A 19,124-nucleotide genomic window follows, 5' to 3' on the forward strand; every position below is an offset into this window, starting at 1 on the left:
CACTGAACAGACTTCAACGAGGCGAGTTTGCTGGAAAAAATGCAGAACGCTAGGGAATTAATGCCATCTTCGACTCTGATTCCTCCAACGAATGGGGCGAATATTTGAAACATTAACACGACATTTGCATTTTTTAAGCTTTCTTTGTGTTCGTCTCCGCGTGACGAGATTTCAAAATATTTTTTTCGGCATAAAATGTAATATTCTGGTTATCATTTCGTTTGTTGTGTATAGTATCACTCAGTCTGAGAGTATTTTCTTCATGTGGTCTCTAACTTTTCCACTCGACACCCGATGTAGTAACTCCCTTTTCGCAGCAGAGAGGCATTTTGTCTGCGCATGCGCGAGTGGAATAAGTTTGGCGCGTTCGGCGCCATTTTCATGTTTTCAACGCGCTTCTGATGGTTTTCAACTGGACGAACGACACCTTTTTGTAATATTTTTTGAAGGTGGGTGAAGGAGTATGAAAAGTTCACCAACATTTCTAACTCTGTGGATACCCTTGGTGTTTGCGGGTGGTGGTTTAGGATATTTTAATGATCAAAGTGCGAACATAGCGCCAAAAAAGTCCAAAAACTTGAAGTTTGAGATTTGATTTACTGAAGATCACATGTGAATATGAGATTACAAACCTCGAAGGTTAGTTTCAAGATGTTGATGTTTCGATTTTGATCTTTTTTTACTTCAACTTCGAAGTAAAATTGCGTCAAGTTTAAGGTGACCCCCAAGCATCAAATCACTTTGCGTAACCTCGTCCTTTCGTTCTCTTTACAGTCATATAGGACACAAGGCCGTTTAAAAAATGTTCCAGCTTCAGGATTGAGATGCTCTTACCGCAACCTTCAGCGAATTATTTTTCGGGAGCTCTTGGTAGATTTTCCAAGTCATGACTCAAAATCGTCTTTGGTATTTTTGCTCTCTAAGTCTGTTGTACATGGTAGGTAGGCATGTGTCTTAACAACGGTTATGGTCTTGCCTCAATCACCTCCTCTTTTTGCTTATTTTTTGCCTGTGTTTTAGTGGTAGTTTTTATCATTGTCTTTTCGAGCTTGAAGAGCTATTTAGAGGAAAAACTTCCGTAAAACTTTTTTATCACATGGCCCCAAAATCGTTCACTAGTGTCAGTTAACTATTTGTCTAGCTTTCGTTCCAACTAGTCAATTTATCTCAAAAAAAATTCGTGGGATTTCTCTCATGAGTTAAAACTGGTGCTGTTTTCTTCATGTTTAAGTGTAATTCGAAACGAATGGCTTCAGCTGTATTCTGTCCTGTTTTATTTCAGAAGGATATTAATGCTTTCTCCTTGCAAAGTGAATTTTGACTCGAAGTGCACTATGAATTTCAAACCCGTTGAGTTATATTTCACTTTGCTGTATGTGTCGTGATCTTGAAAATCTTATTTCTTGAGATTGATGATAGGAATTAACTGCTATGTTCTCTTCTGTGTGAGGTAATGTGAAGTGACCCAATAATTGGTACTGTAGACAGAATGGATGGCTGCGACACTTATTGTGGCAAGCTGTCATTCAATAGTTTTTCATTATTAACAGAAGCTTACTATTGATATAATTTAAGGGCGTAGCCAGGGGGGGGGGCGTCCTGGGGTGCCCGTGAGCCCCCTTTGGTGGGTCTTCTTGAGAGCAAACAACCTACAATATTCAGATGGAGAAAACGCCATGACAATATCTTGGCCGTAAAACCCATTGATATGAGTCTTCATGCCGCGATAATACGACTGAGCCCGCTGATATACGTGGGAGAGCAGCGGTGTAAATGGTGAGTAGCCTCTGTGACCCCCCCTTTGAAAAATCCTGGCTAGGCTCCTGGTTTAAACTATCAGTCTTTTGTTCTATGCACACAATTTGCCTAGACTAATATGTTAATATGCTAAAATGATCAATAAAGTTTTCAAAACTTTTGTCCAAATCTCATCGAAAACGAATATGAGGAGTGATCAGTTCAAATATTCTCATATTCCTTAAGAGTGTTTGAGCTTCCGGGCTGAGAGCTAATATTTCCTGATGATTCAAACATTTTTCTGCCGTGAAATTGACTAAGCCAAACCCCCTGGCAAATGTCTCTAAATCTCTTTAAATAGCAGCCAAGTTGGTGCTCCTTACCATTTAAGGTTACTTCCCAACTTAGAGGGTGTCCTTCAGGAAAAAGATTCGTACGCACACTAGTTTCAAGAAAACCCTAACAAACTTTACATCAAAAGAAAGCTTAATAAATGCAGTTTGCGATGAAAATGTAATTTAGGCAATATTTTTATTTAGGAAATAACAGAAGCCGGTAAGGCGTGAAACTACCGGGATCCTCCTTTTGAATTTATTGGGTATCGGATCCTGCAGCACCAGCAGTCTTATTCACAAGGCATCAATCAACAAAAGTATATTAGGCTTTTCCGTTAGTTTGATTGGTTGTCTAGATATCTGCATCTAAAGTTAGTGTAGTGTAAAATATGCGAAACGTGTTGCATAAATGGACCACGTAAAAAATATTTCAGATATTAAAATTTTCTGTCACACTTTCGTTTGACATTATCCCTGGAATGTTTTGTCGAGATTTCAGGGAAATCGGTCAAATCTACATAACCTATAAACTCGCTCAAAGTGTATTTATTCTTCTCAAAGCCAAATGCGAGATTTTAGTTCCTAAAGGTTTGTAAACAAATAGCGCCAAACCAAGAGATTATACTGTCGTATGTTCAAAAAAGGAATTTGCAAACCCTGTATCGTTTGGTTACTTTCAGAAAAGCCACAGGAAATCAATCCGTTGTCAAGTTGTGAGGTAATTGAATAATCACTCTCCTGTGTCAAAGATTTGAATACGATTCATGAAGTGTAGTTTATTAATCTCATCATGAACTCTTTTGTTACTTCATTTAAAAATCTCTCAAAACCGTGTATTTTCATTTTTCAGTTTGACGAGTTTTCAACTCGAATAAAGCAGAAGTGCCGTAGAAGAATAAGACAACTTTGAAGATTACATCACTGGAGAAAATTTAATCACAAGGTAGGGGAGAAATTACTTTTTTCAAGAATTTCTTTGTCAACCTTCTTTTCCAGTTTAGGGACAATTTCATAATATTGTGACAACATAAATCGTTTTTATTCAGTTACCAGATGTGCTAAAATATGGTTCAGAGAAGTCCCCGTTAAAGCTTCAGTTCTGCACAACAGTGTCTTCAAAAATTTATATAATACATGACGATTATGATATGGCTACATTTTATCATTTTTAACTTCTTTGTGAGAAAGAGAGACGCGGCATCTGAGACCTGTCGTGTATTCCGAGATTCCACAAACATACAGTGCGCTTCACCTGGATAAAAATGCATTATCCATTACTTTACTTTATTATCCAAATGTTCTTCGTGAGTACAAATAACACGCGAGACACGAAAATTCGAAATTCCCTCGCACTGAAATTCCCTCGCACTGAAATTCCAAACTGATTACCTTCCCACGAAATTCCCTCGCACTGAAATGACAATTTGGCGTGTTGGATAGTAAATCTCTTATCAAACGTTTTGTTGTGTAGTATCGCGGAGTATTTTTACTCGTTGTTTGTACTTTGACTCGCCCTACAGGCTCGTTAAAATACGGCACAACTCGTTAAAATACTCAGCGATACCACACAACAAAACGTCTAATAAGATGTATTTATTATCCAAATGTGCTTCATAGAGTACAAATAATGCGCGAGACGAGTACAAATATCTATCACGCGATATTTGTACTCCAGAAATATCCGCGAAATTCGCCCGCACTGAAATAATAATTTGGCGTGTTGGATAATAAATCTCTCGCCCTACGGGCTCGTCAAAACACGGCACAATTCGTGAAAACACTCTGCAATACTACACAACAAAACTTCTAATGAGATATATTTATTTGAGTATATTCTGAAACTCTACTCGATCTTCAAACTTCCCCTCAGCCCATCCGCAAAAAACAGGAAGATGGTGTCCAAAAGGACTTTCTGGGCTTTCATTATTGCTTTCTGTAAGCACTGTTCTCTTTATCTAATGGAGTATCAAGTTAAGAGACAACATGTGTTATTTAAACCTATTCAATAGGATTGAAATTAGTTAATTTTAGACACTCGGTTTTTGTTCTCACGAAAATAGCCCGCATGTTAATTCCTTAAATATCCTGGCCTGCATTAAATAACTCGCGAGAAAGTAGGTGACATGCGCACGGGAGACAGACTGTGGATAACCCCGGCTGGAGAGCATTAAGAAAATAGAGTTACTGCTCCTTGGGAAATTACGAGAAAACACAGCACTCAAGTTGATTTCTGCTTCTCTCTCGAGTCTGATTGGTTATATTAGCAGCAGATCCCGACCATGTTTGTGTCGCAATTTATGCGGCGCCTGAAGTCACTAAAAAAAAATGCATTAGCGGTTTTTTTGTTTCATTTTCTGCCTACATTATACTGAAAAACGATCATTTCCAAAATTGTACAAAAAAAAAGGGCTCCATTCACTGCGCTCAGAATCTTTAACTTTTCACTTCTGTTGTTTGGCATCAAACGCGCGCTCGCGTAGTCATGTCATTCACATTTTATACGAGAACAGTCTGTCCAAAAGGCGCTTAATTTCAAAATCAGGTGTTAAAGACATCTAGATTTATCTGAATATTTACCAGTTAGGTTTCAGTGAGTAATCCGTCTGAGTTACGTTGGCCAATTTCTCAATCGTTTAATGTAATGGTCTCCGAATGGCTGGTGATCATTTCCTTTATTCTCGTGACCTCCATGTTTGAATTAAGGGAGTGACAGTGTAGGGGGGAAATTAGGGTTCATCAAAATGTCATATTGATCGTTCCCTGAAACGACTTTGAAAAGAGCTTCTAGTCGAGATGCTATCTTTTCATAGCTTTGGCGACATTGACATATTTCGCGATCTCAGTTAGGAAGCTTCCTGACTGTCCTATCTTTTCCTCTTGATTTCATAAGCAGCTGGGCTAATGGCGGAAGTATGCCTTCACAGAGTTGTGCCACAGTTTCCGTTAAGCCAACTTTTGCAAGCTCCAAAACGGCATTATGTGGAGCTGAATTTCTCCTTGAAGATTTCAGATAGAAAGCCCTGCAGTGATGATATCTACCTTGAGTTTCTTGATGGATACAAAGTGTCGGCCAATCTCCTAGGCAGATTTTGTGGAAGAAACATTTGTGGTATCGTGCGATCTAGTGGACATGAAAGTAATCCTAAGAAGTTCTTTACAACTTTACGTTTTCATATTCACAACATTCTTATAGTTTTCAGAGTGACTTTTACTCATAAAAAGACCAGTCCTAGCTTATCCTGTCTGTAAAATTCACATGCTATTTTTAATGTGTAAAGAACCTTAGAGACTAAAGCTCTCCCTCCCATTGCCAATGTTCAAAAAATTACTTGCAATCAAAATACAACTGTACTACAGTTTACATCGCTAACTCTATGTATTCATTAATCAATTTTCAGCTCCCATTGACTACTGGCCATAACTTCCAGTTCCTGACAAGATCCTCGCAAACGAGTCCACTTCCAGTTCCAACAGTCGACTCCAGTCCACAAATTAAATGAGAAGAAAGAAGAATTACAAGCCTCATGGCTCCCAATTAAATGAAGCTCATCCCAGCTTCAATACAAAACAAACAGAAGATTTTAAGTGACTAGCAGTACAAAAGCCATGTAATTACAGGACTCAACACTAACTGTACATATAGCCGCAACTAGCCACAGAATAGTGGAAATTTAGTTTTGGCTTGTGGTTTTCAGTTTCCAATAGCCAGCCTGCCAGTTTGGCTCGTAAACTGATATTGTGGTAACATCAACGTTGTCACCAGTCACTTGCACACTGATCAGATGCTTTTTGATAGTAGGTATCCATGCTGCAGGAATTTCAATTTCTGTATCTCTACACTCAGATGTTTTAGCTTTGCATATAAGTTAAACAGGTCAAGTTAATATTTATAACCCTTCGCCACAAGCGTGAGTGTTCTACTATAAAATTCAACAGGTTTTCAAGTTAACAAAGTTAATGAGATGAAATGAAAATTAGAGTATGTTGCTTGATTCAATACCAAATTTTTAAGGCTACAGAGTGCAAAAATAATATAACAATGTATAGCACACACAAAGTGTTAGGCTGATATTTTATCTTGAAAGTACAGTGTGTAATGGCCATCGGATTAAATCAATCAGAAATATCAAACTATGTAAAATAATAGGGCCTCAGTTTTTTTTTTTCGACAAAATTTAAGCTTTCTTTAATTAGACTGAATTCTAAACTATCTTGAATTTGGCTAAATATTTTACCTCAATGTTTATTTTTGTGGGCAGTGTACAGAGGACTGAAAGCTTAGGAAAGAGATATTAATGTTAAAGGAAAACAACCTGCTTGGTATAGAAAATAGTACGTGACTGGGTAAAATTAACATGATTAAATTTCTTAAATCCACTTACCGGGAGACAACATTTAGGCCTCCTTCCCTGGAAATTTTAAGTGAGATGTGTCTTTGTATTGCCTTCTTTAAGTCATGCACTGTTGCATCTTGGATGACAACTACGGCTGAAGGTGTTTTAAAAAATGAAGAACAGTATATGTATACACACTGCATATAATTATAGAACCATCAAATAAATAACATTCTGGGCTCAGCTGTTCAAAGAGTGATTAGTGCTAACCCAGGGTTAAATTTTAATGCAGGTTTCTATATTTCTCTATTCAAAAGCTGTTTTAGGATAATTTTCCCAATTCTTTTTAGAGCATTCAGTCATCAAATTATTTTAAAGCACTTGGATCTGTGATTAAATTTCACACTAACCCTGGGTTTTCTTAACCCCCTTTTGAACAACCCGGCCTTGTTCTTTTGGCTTTCATCTCTGTTCATTGGAGTTCCCTCAAGAGTTAATTATATCAATAATAAGTAACAATATAGTAATTGATAATTATTCACCAAAGTAGAGTTAATAGTGGAGGATATGAACCAATCTGCAAAGGGATGAGGTATTAAAATGCCCACCAATGTTACTTACACTGGAGTAAAAAAATTGTTTTTAATTAGTAGAAACCACAGCAAAACAAAAATTTAGTTTATTTCCACCAGTGTACCAAAACATGGTCAGGAATGACCCACTTGACAGGCAATTCTGTCTCTTGACTGTTCGAAGGTGAATGGTACTTGGCAATTAATTCTGATTTAGCCTGTCAGTGTACAAGAAAGGCACTTTCCACGTTACTGTATAGTACAGCTGTATATCCTTACTATAAGAAATTACTGGATGAGGTTGGGTATGATATCATGATTTATCAAAACCAAGGTCTGAGTTGCCAGCCAAAGCCATAGGGTAAGGCAGATAACACAGACACAAGCTTTGGCAATTCATCAAATCATGCGAAAAACCAATTCAATAATCGTTTTATCATGCAATGTACATTTTGAAAACAATCTGCAAAATAAGGGACTTCTATGAGTAATTGCAAAAGTTTGAGAACATTACACAGCTGGTCTTGGAAACTAGGCAGCCAGACCTTGCTGAGCATGATGCATATAATACCTGCTGTAGATATAGAGGATATTACATGGTCGCGCGGGGATACGAATTTTATCATTTCGTGCTGAAAGTATCTCTCACGAGTTCGCTCCACTCACTCTTGAGAGCTACTTTCAGCACGAGAAGATAAATTTCGTACCCCCAAGTGGCCATGTAATGTTCTGTTTATTATATAGGTACTGATGAGATTTCCACATAAAAGCCAACTTTTTTTATTCATTTTCGAACCTGCAAAAAGTGGTAGCCATGACCACACCAATATCCTCACACGTGAAAGATAAAAAAAGTATCTTCACTGCGCGCGGTGAAGATACACCCTGTATGATTTTTTAGTAAAAGGAAAACTCCTGGTATTTCATCAGTATCTATATAATAAATTGGGTTATCGTGTCAACTTCATATGCTATTGTATTTCGATTGAAAGCTCTCGATAACAGACGACCAGTTAAATTTTTAGTGGTAAGTCTAATATATAATAATATTTTCCTAATCAATATTAGTTTATTTTGATATTCTTATGCTATTTCTCCATCAATAATTAACAGTCGTTCCACGATTAAAAATTTTACGTTAGAAAACATCTGAGGTTCTTCTTACGTAGCAAAGTGCCTTGTTCATCTTGCTGACGAACGTTTACAACAATAGCGCGGCCATGTTCCAGTGCAATCTACGAGTTCAGTTCATCGAGAGTTGGTTCATTTGGCAATCCAATAAACAATGTACCTCCCATTATCTTTCCTAGTTTTTCAGTGAAGAGAGCCATCACTTCTGGATGCGATAGAGAGTCAATCTTTTTTTCTCCAATTCTTCTAGGCCCCCTTCGTCCGCCATATTGACTTGAGATTCATTCCCAGGTTTTCTCGAGGCTCCAATCAGAAAACGCGCCTGCCTCTTTAATTTTTGCCACGATTAGATTACGGCCAACATTTTATTTACACTCACAGATAATGTAGATTGGATAATGATCTCAAATGGAGAACAACTTAGGATTACTATTCTGTAGTGTTTTGCTTTTCCTTTTCCTTTTATGAGAGTATATGCCTCTGAGCCAAAAAGAAGAAGGATCTAGAGACGATTGTTGAGGCATGTGAACCTCGTACAAACTACATGCATGGGCTTAAAATTAATGACAGGTAATATTTCTTTGAGATCTTGCCAATTTCTGAAATTTTATGAGTTTTGACCCGAAGTTGGATTTCATCTTGTCTTGGAAAAAAAAAATTATTATCTATACAGGGTCTGTAAAGTTGGTATTATTTGTGTTTGTGCGGGTAATAATTTGGTATGCAGTCGAGAATACTACTCTAAATTAAAGCTCAAGTTCTTAAACATGGCATGCATATGGGAGGACTCTGGTGAATTTTATAGGAAAATATGTTAGGGTGAAAAGGGATCGATATAGGTTTGGTTAGCCAAAAGTGGTTGAGGCTATTAGGTTTGTTCTTGAAATATCGATAAGACTGTAAGTTGTAATCTAATGTGTTTTCCAGTTATTTCTGCGGTGATATGAACGAGCGTCAATATCATGTGCGTCAATATATTGTGTGTGTCAATATCATGTTGACTGTTTTTCCATGAAGTATTCTATATGCATTATCTTTCTGTTTCAGTACAAGCCTGCTACCTGTGAGGACAAAGCAGATAATGGTGACATTGTGTCTGTTCACTATACAGTATGTACATATATATTGTCTGCTTCCCAATTTAAAAGGGTCAATAGAATTTCCTATTAGAAGGATGTTCTCACATGCTTACATTGTTGAAAGAGAAGTTTGAACCACAGAAACTGGAGGATATTGAGGGGGTGGGGAAGGCTAATGGTCAGAATAAAAATCAAAACGCCTTCTGTGGGAGGAAAGTTGTTTTGTTGAACAAGATATTTTGCTTGAAAGTTCAAAGAGAGTACAGAAAAGGGTATGGTTAGAGCCCTACACTATATACCTTTCTTCCAATTGCCATCTCTTTCACTGAAGGGCAGGAAATATGAATGTAAGTATCATGAATGGTAATTTAGGGATCGAGGATAGGGGCTCTGTACTAACCGTTTCCTTCTCCGATCACTTTTTGCCCTCACAAACAAGCAAACCAAATAACACAAAATAGACTAAAAACAAACAAACAAAACAAAGCAGTACAAAGGAAAAGACAAGTCTGGTCCTTATCCTGGCTGTTAATAATAGATATATTCCACATCCCTTCCCAAGCACGCCCATTAGTCTCTCAGCCATCACTTTAAAAGATCATGGAAGACAAATTAAATAATCACTAGGGTGCCAAGCTGTCATTAATGGATAGATTTTGCCATCTCTACCACATACCTTTTCATCATCACTTCAAAAGACTCCCTTATCAAAAAGACAAAACAAAACAAAGCAAACAAACTACCAAAGAAATGAACAAACCTGATCTCAGTTCAGATGAAAGATGTGGCTGTCATAAATGTATGGAATTCCTTATTTTCTCAATGATCTCTTGTAGGGTACACTGGAGAATGGACAAATGTTTGACTCATCCCTAGCAAAAGGAAGAAAACCACTTGAGTTCCATTTTGGGGAAAGGGAAGGTTATCAAAGGTAACTTGCTGTTGGTCTCTTTGATTATTTAGCTATATTAGTAAGAGAAATTTCATTTTGGTGTTGTAAAATTATAAAGCCAAAGTTATCACTCAACTGCCAACCAGAGCAAAACAAAAATCCTGAAGGAGCTAATGAGAACTCAATGTAACAACAAACGAATTGCGTGAAGCGTGAAAACTACTCAAGTGAGCATTGATGTTAAATGTTTTTTTTTAATTTGATTGGTTGACTCAGAAGACAGAGCTAGTTTACCTTGAATGACCAATCACATAGCAAAGTGAAGGAAAACTTCTGTAATCTTGGTTACTGTCAGTACTTACACATAGTCTAATGAAAATTGCTCTAAAAAATTAAGTATTTCTTTGACTTCTAATATTTGAATTTTTTAGCTACTAAAGTATTATGTACGTTCATTTGACATAATGAGGTGTAAAAATTAGAAAGAAAAAACATTCAAAGCCTGACTAGAAAACAATCATTTTTGGGACGTGCTGATCTCCTTCCTATATAAGCAAAGATAAGGGAGGATGTTAAGATCAAGGGTGGACATCAAATGTGACAAAATTACTGTTTAGCTGCGGTGGGTTAGGGCATATCACAATCTAGCTTTATTTTTGTTAAAAACCAGGGAAAATAAAGTGTAGCCAACTCGTAGGTGAAAAGGTACAGCTCTTAAAAACCAATTGGAAGAGATCAATGAAATGAGTAATGATTGTGAAGATGCCAATTTTAGCAGCATATAATTACTAAATAGCTGTGTTGATACCAAAGGATTGCAAACAATGATAAGTACCCCAATCTATATATGAGGCCTTCCAAGGGGGTTTTTGATGTCGCTCTGTCGCTCGTTCCTCGACCCACCTGTCGCTTGTTTGGCAAGGGACAAGTGTCGCTGTCTCTTGTTTGCTATAATTCAATTGTCACCGTCTCACTAAATTTATGGGATGCAGTCCGTAACTATAATTTACTATTGTTAGTGCTCGTATGCGAAGATGAACCACACATAAGTGTACGTATAACTTTGCGTTTCTAATAATAGTCACAGAGATCGTTATAGTGACAAAGACTCACCCATACTTGGTTTACCTTGATTAAAATCACGCTTCAGGACTTCTTATTCGTGTTTCATTGTCGATCGTTGGCCAAGCTTTCGTACCTCTCTTTTTAGTCTCGTGCTTACATTTAAACAGTCATCCAGGAACACAATTCTTGGAAGTGTTTTAGTTGATAAACGTACTGTTGATCGTTTGAATAAAGAGCTCAACTAAGGGCCGATTCAAACGTCGTGCTGTCGTCGTGTGGAACTCGCTGATCAAATAAGCATCAACGCAAATGAAGTTCGATCTCCGAAGCAACATCATATCGCACTAGGACACCAGCCGTGACGGAGGTCGTCGCATATTTTAAACGAGGAGCGTTGGTTACGGTCAACTTACCGGCCGGTACTGCCATTTGCGTCCACCCTTGGTGTGACGAAGAGTAGAGTTAGAGCAAGATTTAAATGTTTCATTCATTTATATAAAGTGACACGTAACCAAGCAAAACCGTTAGCGTTTTAAAAGTAAAACTACGCACTAAATTCGCCACGCCTCATGGACGCAAAGGGGTAGTAGTTAATCAGTTGAGTTTTTGAGAACCAACCAAATGTGTTGAGTAAGTTATAAGTCAAGCCTCGTTGGTGGACGAATACTTCTTCCTCGGGAAGTACATGTAGTAGACAGTGCGATAGAGTCATCAAAGACAAAACTGCTTCCTCTATGACGAGATCTACACTATTGTGATCACCTTCAAAGCAAAGATCCCTTGCCTCCGTGAGAACATTGAACATTTTGAAATTGTGTTGGTAACTATGGTAATTATGTTGAATAGCAGTCATATTACTCACTTAACAGCAGATACTGGTTTAATTGGCTTTGTAATCGGACAACGACATTCTGCCATTCAGCTTCAGTCTCAGCTGTGAAGGTGGGGAGACTTCCATCAGCTGCATGCCCGCAAATCCCGACATCTACCTCAAATGATCCTATATTTGCCGTCTGGCGTCTTGTTTTAGACCATACAATTCGCGCGAGGACTTTTTAAACTCGTTCAGCTGCTGGCTTAACAAAGACGAACAAAAAATAGTGTGTCGTCTATAATAGCACTTCCTGTGACCAAAGCGATAAACTTCGATGACGCTATGTTAAACTGTGTTGCTTTTAATGACCGTGGTGACGATTTTTCCTTTTCTCCGTGAAGTGAAACATTTACTGCTGCTGGTGATGCAGAAGAACTTCCCGCACCACTGGAGAAGGCCGAAATCGACTTCTGGACTCCTGTTAGCTTAGCCGTCTTCGCTGGTTCAGGCTCAGTAGCCTCGGAGTCGGAGTGAACGCGTTTTCGGGCGCTGTGTTCCGTTTCCCTCTCACTCCCTGAGCTGGAAGACGCCAACACATTTTTTTCCAGCAAAAGGAAGGTAAAAAAGGTACAGAAAATAGAGAGATTCAAGGGTGTGCCGGTCACTCATGAAAAACGGTATCTAGTATAATGGACATAAGAGGTTTATAGGATAACATTTTTCAGGATTAATTGCTTTTTTTCCCTCCCCTCGACCTTTGGGGCTCACTTCTGATCACTTCCCGCGGCTCTACCTTATCCCTTTTCACCTCCAGAAAATGATCCTGAGGCAAATTAAAAAGACGGTCTTACAGTTTTATAAGGTCTTTTTTGCTTTTTATTGTGGTAGAGATTGATGACTGGTAACGATGGAGGAGAAAGGAGAAAACAGACCTTTTTCGGCCACGCCTCGCATAAAACCTGTTATGTTCACCTATTTATGAATTCCTTAGTTTGATAAATGTTATTTAAAACGGTTTTTACAATTAACTCCAAATTCAATTCTATCTACGTTTTATATGGTAACAGTGACTTAACAAGGATACCTTTGTCAGAATCTAACGAACTTATCCTTCTATGTTCCGTGTTCCCATCTTAGAGAGTTATCTATAATGTACGGCAAAAAAGGTTACGTGATCTTATGTCGCCTCATCTTTCGACGTTCCTTCTAACAAAAATCGGTTTGTTCTGTAGCGCAGAGATAATTTATTAAAATAAAACCGTGAAATTTGAGAAGGGCGAAATGTCAACAACAGATTTACGTCAATTAACTTGCAGCCACACCAATTCTTGATATATCGTCAGGCTCCTTCGTTTTTCCACGAATTTTGTTGACAAAATCAAATGTTTTCTGACCTTTTCTGTTAACACGACGTTTTTCAGGAACACGTCACATTCTGTACTACTACCATGAAATCTGGACTTTTGTCACGTTTGCCGTCATGCTCTGCGAATTTAGCCCAATCTTCCTACTGAACTCACCTCCATTTTAATGATCTTTAAGTTATGCCTAGGGTTCTTTAACTTAGTGTTTTGTATAAGTGTCAATTAAACGTAAGTGTCTAAGCATTGAGAAATGAGACGAACATTTGAAAAAGAAGCCGTCGTTTGTGTTCACCGCAAATTTCGCGCAGGCTGCACTATTGTGAGCGGGTTAACTCAGTTCACCGTGAACGTAATGTTTAGTCTTTCCATATTATGAACATGAATAGGATTATTGGTAGTTATCAATTGGGAAACACTGCTAAATCTCAATGATCCTTAATGCCATGACCGTGCTACAATAAAGGTCACCAAGTCATTTTAGTATCCAGGTTACTTTGTACATTTTTGAAGAAACACTGTAATTATGCATAATCTTAGAAGTATTTCCTTTTTAGTATTCATGTTTTTTCTATTATTTTGACATTATTATGTAGTGGGTTACTCTGCATGTTTGATGCTTGCAAGATGTCTTATTGAAGATTCCAGTCTAGTAAGCCGATTAGCCAAATATACTGGGACTAACTTAAAGTAACTTTGATTACATTTGTTTGACATTTGAATTGTTAGTTTTGTTACTTAACAACTGAATGTAATTTATTCTGCACCATTGAAACTACTTGAATGCTGTTGTTACAGTTAGATTTTAAATGATATTGATTGAGGTTAGTCTACCAATCATTTGCCTCTCAAGCTTTTCCATTTTTGGTGCCCTGGTTTAAATTTAAAACCACCTCAATTTACCAATCTGGTCCAGTTGCTGCATGTTCAACAATTTACACATTGGGTTCCTATTTTCCAATAAGGTTTCAGTGTCTCCTCATTCAGTTGTGCTAGTTAATTTGATTACATTAGGACCCTTTATGATATCTAACCTGGTGAGCATTATTTAAAATAAAAAGTAAATTGTATTTACTGTGTTAAAACTGCAGGCAGAGATAACTTCCAATATTTTGACCTCTTCTACTGTCTGGTTAAAATCCACTAGTTAAAGCTCTTTTAAGATTTCCCCATTCTTGATCTCATGTAAACAATACCAGAAAGCTCACCAGTTGACAAGTAACTGCCACCATAACTTTTTCACTCACTGGTTAATTTCTTTATCTATTGATTGATTATATTTTCTCTTTCTAACAGGCTGGGAGATGGGTATAATTGTGCATTGGGTAAGTTTTAGAAATGCTATGTAATTAAAACAACAACAATAACAAAGTTGAAGATTTTCTTTTTTCAGCAGATGGTACCATTAAGCAGGAGACTTGCATGTTCCAGAGTGAGGCTTTGCAGGATTTCCTCAAGTGAAAGAAAAATACCTGCTTAAAATTTTACATCATTATGAGCAACAAATTGAGGAGCAAAAAATTGTGCCTGAAGATAAGTACAGAAATCCATTAGTGGCTCATGGTGGGTACTATTTTCAAGTACTATTCATTTGAAATAAATTATTTGCAAACATAACTGATAATATGATAGACATGGCAGCTGCCAAAATAAAACTCACTTTGGACCTAAGAGCCCCTTACTATCTTAGATGACTTTCTCTCCCTCCTTTTTTTTTTTGTATAGTCTACAAATAAGTTCAAAAACCCTTTTTGGGTCACCATTCAGTTTTGTTGCTCCCTGCAGTGAGTGTACAGAAGCAGTGCTCAAACTATTCTGCAACTAGTATACACTTCTGTTCTTTTTATTTTTCAGAGAAATAAGAAAATTGATCATCCCTTTTCACCAAGGGTATGGAGCTCGTGGAATTCAGAATGTTAATCCTCGTGAGTAAATGTTGATTATATTTTGGACCATGGAAGGCATAAGGTGGTCTATAAGGACAGAAAATTACCTGAGCACATGTGAAAGTCCTGATTTATGGCACAAGTGTTTTTTCGGAAGTTTTCTTAATTGAACTTGGGCAACCGAAATTTTAAAACCTTTCAAAACGTGAATTGCCATTAATCATCAAATGCAAAAGTAGTTTGTGGGATTTTTTAATATTTATTATATTTATCATCAAATTCACATTTCAACTCTCTTTGGTACCTCTTTGGTACACATTACTTAGAAAACTTTTCATGGGTTGGAAAATGCTTGTGTTTTCTTCGATTTCGTTGTTTGATGAAACAATTGTAAAAGATCAACCAAGTTAATGTTTTTCGGAATAATGTACAACTTAGCATTGTTTGTTTATATGATTCTAAGCGAGTGCACAACGGTAATTTCATATTGCAATCTATAACTTATTTTAGTTTGTGTCACTGACCAATCACGAACGAGATATGTGTTGAGTATGTGGAAATAGCCAAAAAAGGAAAAAATTCTTATCCTCTCATTATAACATAGAGAATGGTCAAGAAGCCTTCTATTTTTGCTCTCTCGGCAAGATTTCAGCACAGCCCCGAGATCTACCCGCTAATCATGATACTATTATCACATTACAGTACGTTACTGAATCAGCAACAAATCCTAACATTTTGCTATTTTTCTTTTTATTCACACATAGCCAACTTTGTACTAATTTTTACAACCGAGCTCATGTCTCTTAAGAGGAAGTCGCTGTTCGATCCAAAGTTACTTCTGCAAATAGGATTTTGGCCGGTCCTGGCTGGAATGATTTTGTACTATCTGTATAGAAAGGCATCTAAAGAATCTGACAAGCCTGAAACAAAGTCGAGCAAGAAAAATAAAAATAAATGATAAAACTGTAAACTGTTCGATATTATATGGCGTTACAGTGAAGCCCCTTATTCACCTGCAGATGGCTATAGCACGGTTCTACTTCCCCTCCTTTCCGCAACTTTTCATGCGCAACGCTTGAAGCTCGTGAATCACTCCTGGAGTTATCGGCGCGGACACCAGAACTTAACTCAATTAACTCGATTGGGGATTGAAAAGAGAAAAGGTGACAAGGAATCCCATAAGTTAGGGCTGTAATTAAGGCCAGATCCTCCATAAGCTGAGCAATTTTTTGGCGAGTAGATATGAGTTTATATTAAAGTTCACATATAGAGCGCGCTGTCATTGGTTGGAAAGGCGTGCCCTATTAGAGTTTATAGTTCTGCATCCTTGACCTACATCATAAATAGATATTTATTTGTCAGTAAACTTATTGAGAGAGTAGTCTTCACCCAGTCAGTTTATGACTTTTTAATGAGGCATGTTTTACTTACCGATGCTCAGTCGGGATTTCGACCTTGTCATTCCACTTTGACTGCCTTTCTAGATATAACCAGTGATTGTTTTTCTAGTATGGACAATGGCTTACTAAATGGAGTTCTTTTTCTCGATCTCAAAAAAGCTTCCGCTACTATTGATCATGAAATACTACTTAAAAAGCTCAGTTTCTATGGGGTTGACTGCACAAGCTTAAAATGGTTTCAATCATATCTGACTGATCGCAAGCAAATAACTTATGTTAATGGTTCTCTTTCTGATTACGGCTCCACTGTGTGTGGTGTCCCTCAGGGTTCTTTCCTGGGACCTATATTATTCTTGATTTATACAAATGATGTTCTCGCGAGTAGTCTATCCTCAACACCAAGACGTTACTTGTCTTACCCTTACTGCTCATGATCCTACTGATCTACAAATAAAGCTGAATAGTGATCTAAACAAAAATTCAGTCTTGGCTCCAAGCATATAAACTTAGTCTTAATGTGAAGAAAACTAAATATTCCATTATTGCTACTCAATACAAGATCACACATCTAGATCATCAACCTAATGTAAGAATAAATGGACATTCTGTGGATAGAGTCAGAACCCACACTGAGATACCTAGAGGTCGAAATTGATGATACTTTAACGTGGCCCTCTCAAATTGATCACTCGTCAAAAAAGTATCAGCTGGCCTGGCAATTCTAAAGCGGGCCAGGGCCGTAGTACCGCGTGACACCTTAATTAACATGACTAACACGTACATAGTTAGTAGAGGGGACAATGCCCCGGTTGTTCCTTATTTCCACTATTGTAGCCCAGTATGGAGTTGTATCGGAAAATGCCAATCTGAGAGACTCCAGAAGCTACAAAATAGGGCTGCTCGTATAATAACCAATTCTGATTATATGACGCCATCTTCTTGTTTATTACATAACCTTGGCAGGGATAGACTTGAAGAAAGGCGAACTAGGCAGCTAGCGATTGCTATGTATAAGGTGGTCAATGCTCACTTTCCACTTCGCCTTCATAATCTTTTTCAAACAATATCGCAAGTTCATACGTATAATTTGAGGGGCTCGGCTCATAATCTCTTTACTCCTAGACCACTCTCTGAAGCCGGAAAACGTAGCCTGCACTATCGAGGTGCTACACTATGGAACAGCCTCTAAACTACTAGCAAAACCCAGACCCGACTGTTACTGCCTTCAAAGAATCCCTGCTGACATAGCAATTGCTTTTTGTCATAATCTTAAAAATCTTTTTAGTTTTGGATTTAATAGCTCTTATTGTGTGACAAGTTGTAGTATTAGTTTTTAGTTTTAGCATTGCTGTTGGTATATAGTATTGGAATATTAGTATTAGCATAAGTTTATAATTATATTAATTAGTAGAAATAGTGTTCGTTTTAGATTGCTTATGATTGATTATTTGTATATTTAAGTTACACACGGCCCGATGGAAGAGCATATATTATATGAAATTGATACCGTGTATAAATAAAGCTTATGTATGTTATGTATGTATAGTTCACCACTAAATTTTCTCCGATTGTTATTGGTTTAAATTGATCACGTGACGCTATCAGCCCATAGTGCTTGTCCGCGGAAAATACTCGGATAGATAGTACTCATCCGTGAAAAAGTTTGAATGGTTTGACGACCGCGAAGCTAGGCAGATCGGATAAACAGTGACTTTTCAATTCTGACAGGTATAACGTATCATTTAGCAAATGCACGAGTACAATGTCTTGTTTTAATGTCTTGTCTTGTTTTAACTCACTAGTAATTTTATTGTATTTAATTTCTATGACATGTGTACTTATCTTTTAACTCATAATATAGTAAACTAATGCAAAACTTACAACTGCAGTAATATTTTAGTAGTAATGGAATCTCTTTTATTAGCTTACAATGTGTAGTACCTACTTATGTATTACTAATACCCGCCGAGACTAGCTAATACTATATGCAGGTTGTGTAAATTGGCTTTTATTTTCCATGAAATAATAGTGAAACAGTAAATACTAATTAGTAAACGGTACGGTTGCTAATTATTGACATTTGTGACAGGCTGTACGCATGAATAAATGTTTGATCAATCTGCATTTAGTGTGTTTTGACTGTTTATCAACTGGCGCGCGGAAGAAAATTTAGTGGTGAACAATAAAGACAACAGAGTGCTTACGTCTCGGAAATATCGGTCTGATAGTTGCCCCTTAGAAATTTGATGTTCTTAAAACTAGCATATTTGCCCTCGATGCTTCGCTTCTCGGGCAAATATCTGTTTTACGAACATCAAATTTCCGCGGGACAACTATCAGCCGATAGTTCCTGGACAGAGACACTATTGTTAAAAGAGAACATGGAGTTAAAGCTGTGGAGCTATCTGCCAGTTTGTAACATGGCGGACCAAATCCCAAACTTTTCTCTCGGGTATTTATTCGAGCCAGATGTCCTTTACGACCTAGAAGACGAAGAGAGAACGAGCTATTAGCGTCC

General features: G+C 37.4%; 1 pseudogene across 1 annotated transcript; it reads left to right on the top strand.

Annotated features, from left to right (window-relative positions):
- The first annotated feature begins 8,466 nt into the window (after positions 1-8,466).
- LOC148739629 (FK506-binding protein 2-like) lies at positions 8,467-16,294 on the top strand (annotated as a pseudogene). Its single transcript, XR_015996665.1, has 6 exons — positions 8,467-8,629; positions 9,157-9,219; positions 10,025-10,119; positions 14,617-14,645; positions 15,175-15,245; positions 15,971-16,294. The product of XR_015996665.1 is annotated as an FK506-binding protein 2-like (transcript).
- The last annotated feature ends 2,830 nt before the right edge of the window (positions 16,295-19,124 follow it).

Source organism: Stylophora pistillata, chromosome 2, assembly GCF_964205215.1.
Source record: "Stylophora pistillata chromosome 2, jaStyPist1.2, whole genome shotgun sequence".
Taxonomy (NCBI): domain Eukaryota; kingdom Metazoa; phylum Cnidaria; class Anthozoa; order Scleractinia; family Pocilloporidae; genus Stylophora; species Stylophora pistillata.